This window comes from Nelumbo nucifera, chromosome 1 (genome assembly GCF_055504915.1).
Source record: "Nelumbo nucifera cultivar China Antique chromosome 1, China Antique-T2T, whole genome shotgun sequence".
Taxonomy (NCBI): domain Eukaryota; kingdom Viridiplantae; phylum Streptophyta; class Magnoliopsida; order Proteales; family Nelumbonaceae; genus Nelumbo; species Nelumbo nucifera.
The window spans coordinates 49,930,316-49,936,434 of NC_142649.1; the positions used below are offsets into that span (position 1 = coordinate 49,930,316).

General features: G+C 38.2%; 1 non-coding gene across 1 annotated transcript; it reads left to right on the forward strand.

Annotated features, from left to right (window-relative positions):
* On the forward strand, positions 1-107 carry LOC148803240 (small nucleolar RNA R71). The gene has a single exon (XR_016081549.1). It is a non-coding gene; the product is annotated as a small nucleolar RNA R71 (small nucleolar RNA).
* The last annotated feature ends 6,012 nt before the right edge of the window (positions 108-6,119 follow it).

The window sequence follows — 6,119 nt, forward strand, 5'->3', positions numbered from 1 at the left end:
ATCCCATGGTGAGGACACTTCTTAAGCATCTCCTTGAATCGTTCCCATGCTTCATACAATGATTCCCTCTCAAATTGAGCAAAAGTAGTGATATCATTAATTAGTTTTGCTGTTTTAGTGGGTGGGAAATACTTAGCCAAAAATTTTTGGGTTAGATGATTCCAAGTGGTGATGCTTCCTGCAGGGAGTGAGTTAAGCCAATCTTTAGCTCTATAACGCAATGAAAATGGAAACAATCTAAGCCTAATAGCATCATCACTAACTCCATTGTGTTTAAATGTATCACATATTTGTAGGAAGTTAACAATGTGTGCATTAGGGTCATCACTTGGCAACCCACTAAACTGAATACTTGTCTGAATCATCTGGATGATTGTAGGCTTGATTTCAAAATTATTAGCATGAATTGTGGGCTTGCAAATACTGGAAGTCGCCCCCATCAATGGTTGGACAGGCGTAGTCCAAGAGGGTGCGATTTGCTTCTGCCATCTCTTCTTCAATCTCTATTGCTGGTTTGCCAATTTCAACCTCCTCTCTCGCTTTACCTTTGTTAGCTCTTTGTAATAAGCGAAGGGTCCTTTCAATTTCAGGTTCAAATTCTGCTAGTCCCTCTCTTCTAGTGTGTGTCATGCACTAGTAAATCTGAACAAAGCAATTTAAACAAAATAAATAAGAAAAGGTAAAAAAAATAATAAAAACATAAATAAAAATCCAAATTAATCAAGGTTAACAAGTTCTAATATTATTTTAGGATTAAATCCCCGGAAACGGCACCAAAAACTTGATAGCTATGAATATAACCCTAGCAAGTGCACTAGTTATCAAGTAGTATAAAAATATCGTTCCCACGGGGATTTAACAAAATAAGTGTTAGAACTACAGTCTTCCCTAATTATTTGGACAATCGAAATTCAGATTTAAGAGTAAGAACTACTGAAAATAAAAATAGAAAAAGAAAATAAAAGCAAAGGCAATCAATAACCGAATATGCAACGAGTGAAATCGCTTGGACCATTGGTCCACCTAACTATTCTAATGAATATTAATGGATGCGATTAACCAAGATCATTTGTCATTCCCATAACTGAAGTTTTTCCCAATTTTATTTAATATTCTTTTCCAAGATATACTAAACCTATTTCTATCAAGTAACCCCTCGATCCCTCGACTAGAGTTCTCAATAATAGAAATGCATTAAGTGCAAGAAAAACTCATATATTCAGATGAATCATGTGTATATATCCCTATATACCATTCAATTCACACCATGAATTATGTGGTTGAATATATAAATTCCTCTCCCGATTCATTCATTTAAACCGAATCAATTAAGAGATGGCCACTCCTAATCGCATTAAGCAAATAATTCATAGACTATATGAAAATCACGATCTTGGATAAATCATAATGAGAAAAATATATTCATTATCATGGTTAGGCTTTCCACAACCCTAGCTAAACAAGAGGAAAGAAAGAACTCATGAATTCGCCCCTGGTGCTGAGATCTCCTCTTCTTCTTGCCGCCACCTCCTTCTTGAAGCTTTCTTGATTTGCTGATCTCCTTCTTGAAGTTTCTTGATGATCTTCTTGATTCACTTCAGAGGGACTTCAGTAATTGACTCAATTATTGATTGATGCCTAAAGCTAGTTCGCCCAACCCTTGATATAGTTTAGGGAGGGGGGCTGTTACAACCACTTGGAGTTATCTCTAGAATAGATAATCCAGGTTAAACTCATCTTATCCTATCCTATCTTATCTCTTATCTAATGATCTCAATCTTCAACTTTCTTAGAATTACATCACAAATTTAAATCTGGTAGGACTCTTCTCAGTTTCTTGCTCTTGAATTCGTATTAGGCTTCCTCTGCAAATTGGGCTGCTACAAGTCTTTTCTGCTAGTTGGGCTTCAGCTGTGAATTGGCCCTTCCTATGAATTTTCTCTGACTTCGGGCCCGGTTTTGACTTCGATGCAGGCCGAATCTGGAAAGACCAAAACATCAAAGTTGTAGCTTTCTCTCTTGTCTCTCCAGTGAGTCTTGAATCAGCCCAATCGGACCTCGGATACGAGAGTTAGGCCCAGATTACTAATCGGTGCCGAAACTGTGAAAAAATCATCCGATTTGCCTTGCTTTTCTCCTGATGCCTTCTTTCATGCCCTGAACCGAAATACAAGAGTAATGAGTCCATTTAAATGTAAATTAAGTGTAGAAAGACTGAATTTTCTTAGATAAGAATATGATAGATTTTGTTCGCATAAAAAACCACATAGAGTGCATGGAGCAACTTTTTCAACTGCATAACCACACCACCTTCTGTGAAGGATCACATCCACTCATCTCATGAGCTTTCCCTTTGGCCTATGTCAAACAATGTTCATTGCCATTTTAGGTTAAACTTTCTGTCCAGTGAGTGCTTACCCATTATATTCGTGAACGCCAAGGTACTATGAGAGAGTCTTCCATTTTAGGATAGGCCCCTCCTACATCGTTCTATGACGCCCCTATCATCTTATGAAACATTCCAATAGATCCAACAACAAATGGATAGCCCAATTTTATGGTGCATCTCCTCATTACTGAAAGACCAATCTTCATGTTAATGATGGAAGACCTTTAGAGAGTTCATCATATGAATCTCCCTATCACATGCACTCATATCTCAGTGGAGGGAACGAAATATTATGCCCTAGTTTTATTTAGGTCAAACCAAAGTGGCTCCCACTGACTTTCTCAAAGCCAAATTTAAATGGGCCCTAAACGGCTAGGGTTCCGTATGGTTCCTCTTCGGGAAGAAGCTGATGTGGGGTCCACCAAACGGGGAGATCATCCAATGATCTTATGAACACCATGGCAATGATGTGCATTCAACCATGGTGTGCGAAAGAGCCACTATCAAAATAATCATGGGCCAAGTACTTATGGTCCATGTACATAGCACATCACATCCGTACATCACATGCATGAAACAAATTGACCCAATCAGTTAAAATATCTGTAAAACCCTTAATTAATTAGATTAAATCAGTATCAGCCCAACAGAACCCATAATGTTATCATATAACATTATCTAGGTACATGGGTTGTACTGCAAAAGGCACTTCGACCCATGTAGCTAAATCAGGGCTGATTCAGTTTTATCATATTAAAGTTAGGTTTTTACAAAGGTGGGCCAAATTAAAACTTGAAGTGGGCCATCAGCCCTCATTGACTTAGGGTTAGAAAAGCCAACCCCATCGAACCAACATTTTGTTCCAACTAGTTTGGACCAAATCTGGTGTAAATTGGCCCAAGTTTTGGTATCCAGTTCAATATTCAATTCAAGAATAATGAGCTGAAAATAAATTAATTCAAGATAATCAAATTATCAAGAAACTAAAATCAGAGGGCTGCACTGTGATTTTCTTGAATATCCTACAAACTTGCAAAGAATAGTTAATCACAGATTGCAGAATTGATATCAGCAAAATCGTAGATCGCAGAACTTGTTTCTGTCAAATCTTTTTCTCCTCTGTTGCCCACTCTAGCAATCTCTAGATGGAAATAAAATAGGAAAACCTAAATTTTCTATTATTACATCACATCAAATTCCTATACAATTTGTCTAAAAAATAAAAAAAAAAATTATTTACAAACCAAATTGAATAGAAAAGAAATCGCAGGGTGTGCCATTCTTGGCACCAAAAAGATTCGATCTCCATCACAAGTGCAGCCCAAATATTCAAGAAACATTCCCAAAACAATTCTATAAATATCATAGAATAATAAAGATTTATTTTCCAGATCATCGGCGCATAATATGGGAACCAATTCCCAGAAAAAACACTAACTACACAAATCGGGTAGAACGCCTTATGCCCATTTGCGCAGATTCAGATCTGATCTAAATTGGTTCAAGACTTGAACCTGGCTCTGATACCACAGAAGGGATGGAAGATCATCTATCATATGGTTGGTCGAACCCTGTAGGAAGGTTGGACGAAGTTTCAAAAATTTCTTTACTCCCATCCGGGAATCCTATTCCCAATTTAGAAAACTGCATTTTGAAGGTTCGTTCTTGTAACCAAACCAGACCAAATCTGAAACCAAAATTTGGGAGGAATATATCTGATACGGAATCCACGCAAGAATGCTTCTCCCAACATAGGTGTTCACACCCAAAGAGTGTACTAATTCCTCCCTCCACTGAAGATGACACATCTTAAGATGAGGCAAGTAGTTCTTCACGAAGAACTTGTGATTCTTCAACAAGAATCGAATGGGGTAGTGAGCACAACTTCTAAATTGTTTCTTCCGGCAAGAAACAATATCAAGATCAAATCTTGATCAAATTCAAGAGCTGGAGATCGAACATGGTACGGCGGCAAGAGCAGGAAGAAAAAGAGCTGAAGTCAAGATCAGTCTAACTGAGTTGTCTTCTCTCTGTATTAAGTGAGTGTGTTTTCAAGGTTCACCTTGCTCTCTTATTTATAGCCTTAAAGAGACAACTTTCTAATTTCATTAGGAGTTTCCTGATCCAAATCATTATTTGGATATAGACTCTTTAAGTGATAAGGATAATCCCTTATCTTATCTGCAAATAAAGATCAGTCTTCCTAATCAAATTAGGAGTCTGTTGATCAAAATCTTTATTTGGATCTGGACCCAGTTCGAAATGGGCTTTTAGGCCCATTAAGCTTTCAGGCTCACTTCCTATTTAATGCTGGCTAGCTTGGCTCTCTTTGTATGGCATGAGACCCTATCATTGATCTACACATCAGCCACATGGGTTCAACCTATCCTCTTTTATAAGGCCTGGCCGAATTAACTGCTGAATACAGTGAACCTATGAGTCCATCACTATGGGCTCTTAATGGGCCCAACATTTACACTAAATGGTCCCTGGGTCCAGCCATCTTATGAAGGCCCAAAGACTGTGGGCAGATGAAAGATTAGCCCATCAGGTATAACCCTCAATGGTCTTACACTTAACCTCTCAGCCCATAATGATCAAATACTGCTTGATAAGAGAGGACCTCTCCCTCGGCTGCAAGGTACAGTGTTGTACTCTCTAGTCACATGGATCTTAGGAATTAAAACCTTTTGCGAACATTTTGAAACCATAATATAATATATATATATATATATATATATATATGTATATCTCTATATAAATATATTTTGTAAAACAAATTTCAATGGTTGAAATCAACTGCTAGCAGTTTAGGTTTCCATCAGAGAGAGTGCATCCCCGATCATTCACTTTGTCCGACAAAGGGGTTGATCCTATCACTATGATCACCCACTTAGATGAATTCTCGGACTATCCCAACATACCTAGGTTTTGACCCCCTTTAAGGATTTCACTGATTGGTATATCAAAGACAGTCCAATCCGACACCTAGTGCAGTATAACAATCGAGTTTAGGGGTTAGGTGTAACATTCTAGTTTTGTCCATCTATCTCCAAGGTCCAGGGCAATACTGAAATTTTGGTCTGGTTCAGGGTTTTGAGAAAACCCACACTGCATGTACCTCAGGTCTCACCCTGGCAGCTGAGACAACCCACCCCAACCAACTTGGTGGTACATCAGTGTTAGCCTTGGCAGTATAAATGTCCCCAGATCTATCCAACGACTGTGAAGATTCTAAACTAACATGAGTCTCATATTTTTTTCAGTTTAAGGGTATTACACTGAAACACACCATAATAATATGAATCAAATATGCATTTTATTCATTTACAATAAATGTTATAATGTACATCATGCTGATTGGATCTAAGGGCATACAATGTCCAACAAACATAACTTAAAATTAAACTCAAACAAGTGTGCTTTCGGTGTGACCTTAGGTAAGTTCCTAGGTTACTTTGTTTGCTAGCGCGGCATAGAAGCCAATCCTGAGAAGATCCAGGCTATCCTAGGCATGAGACCACCTAGTTCGGTTAAGGAAACCTAGAGACTAACGGGACATATAACAACCTTGAACCGATTTATGTCTAAATGGGCTGGAAAGTACCTTCCCTTCTTCAAGGATATAAAGAAAAACCAGGCCTTCGAGTGGACTAAGGAGTGTCAGATCGCCTTTGATGAACTAAAGCAATACCTCAACTCGCCACCCTGTTGACCAGGCCAGAGGTGG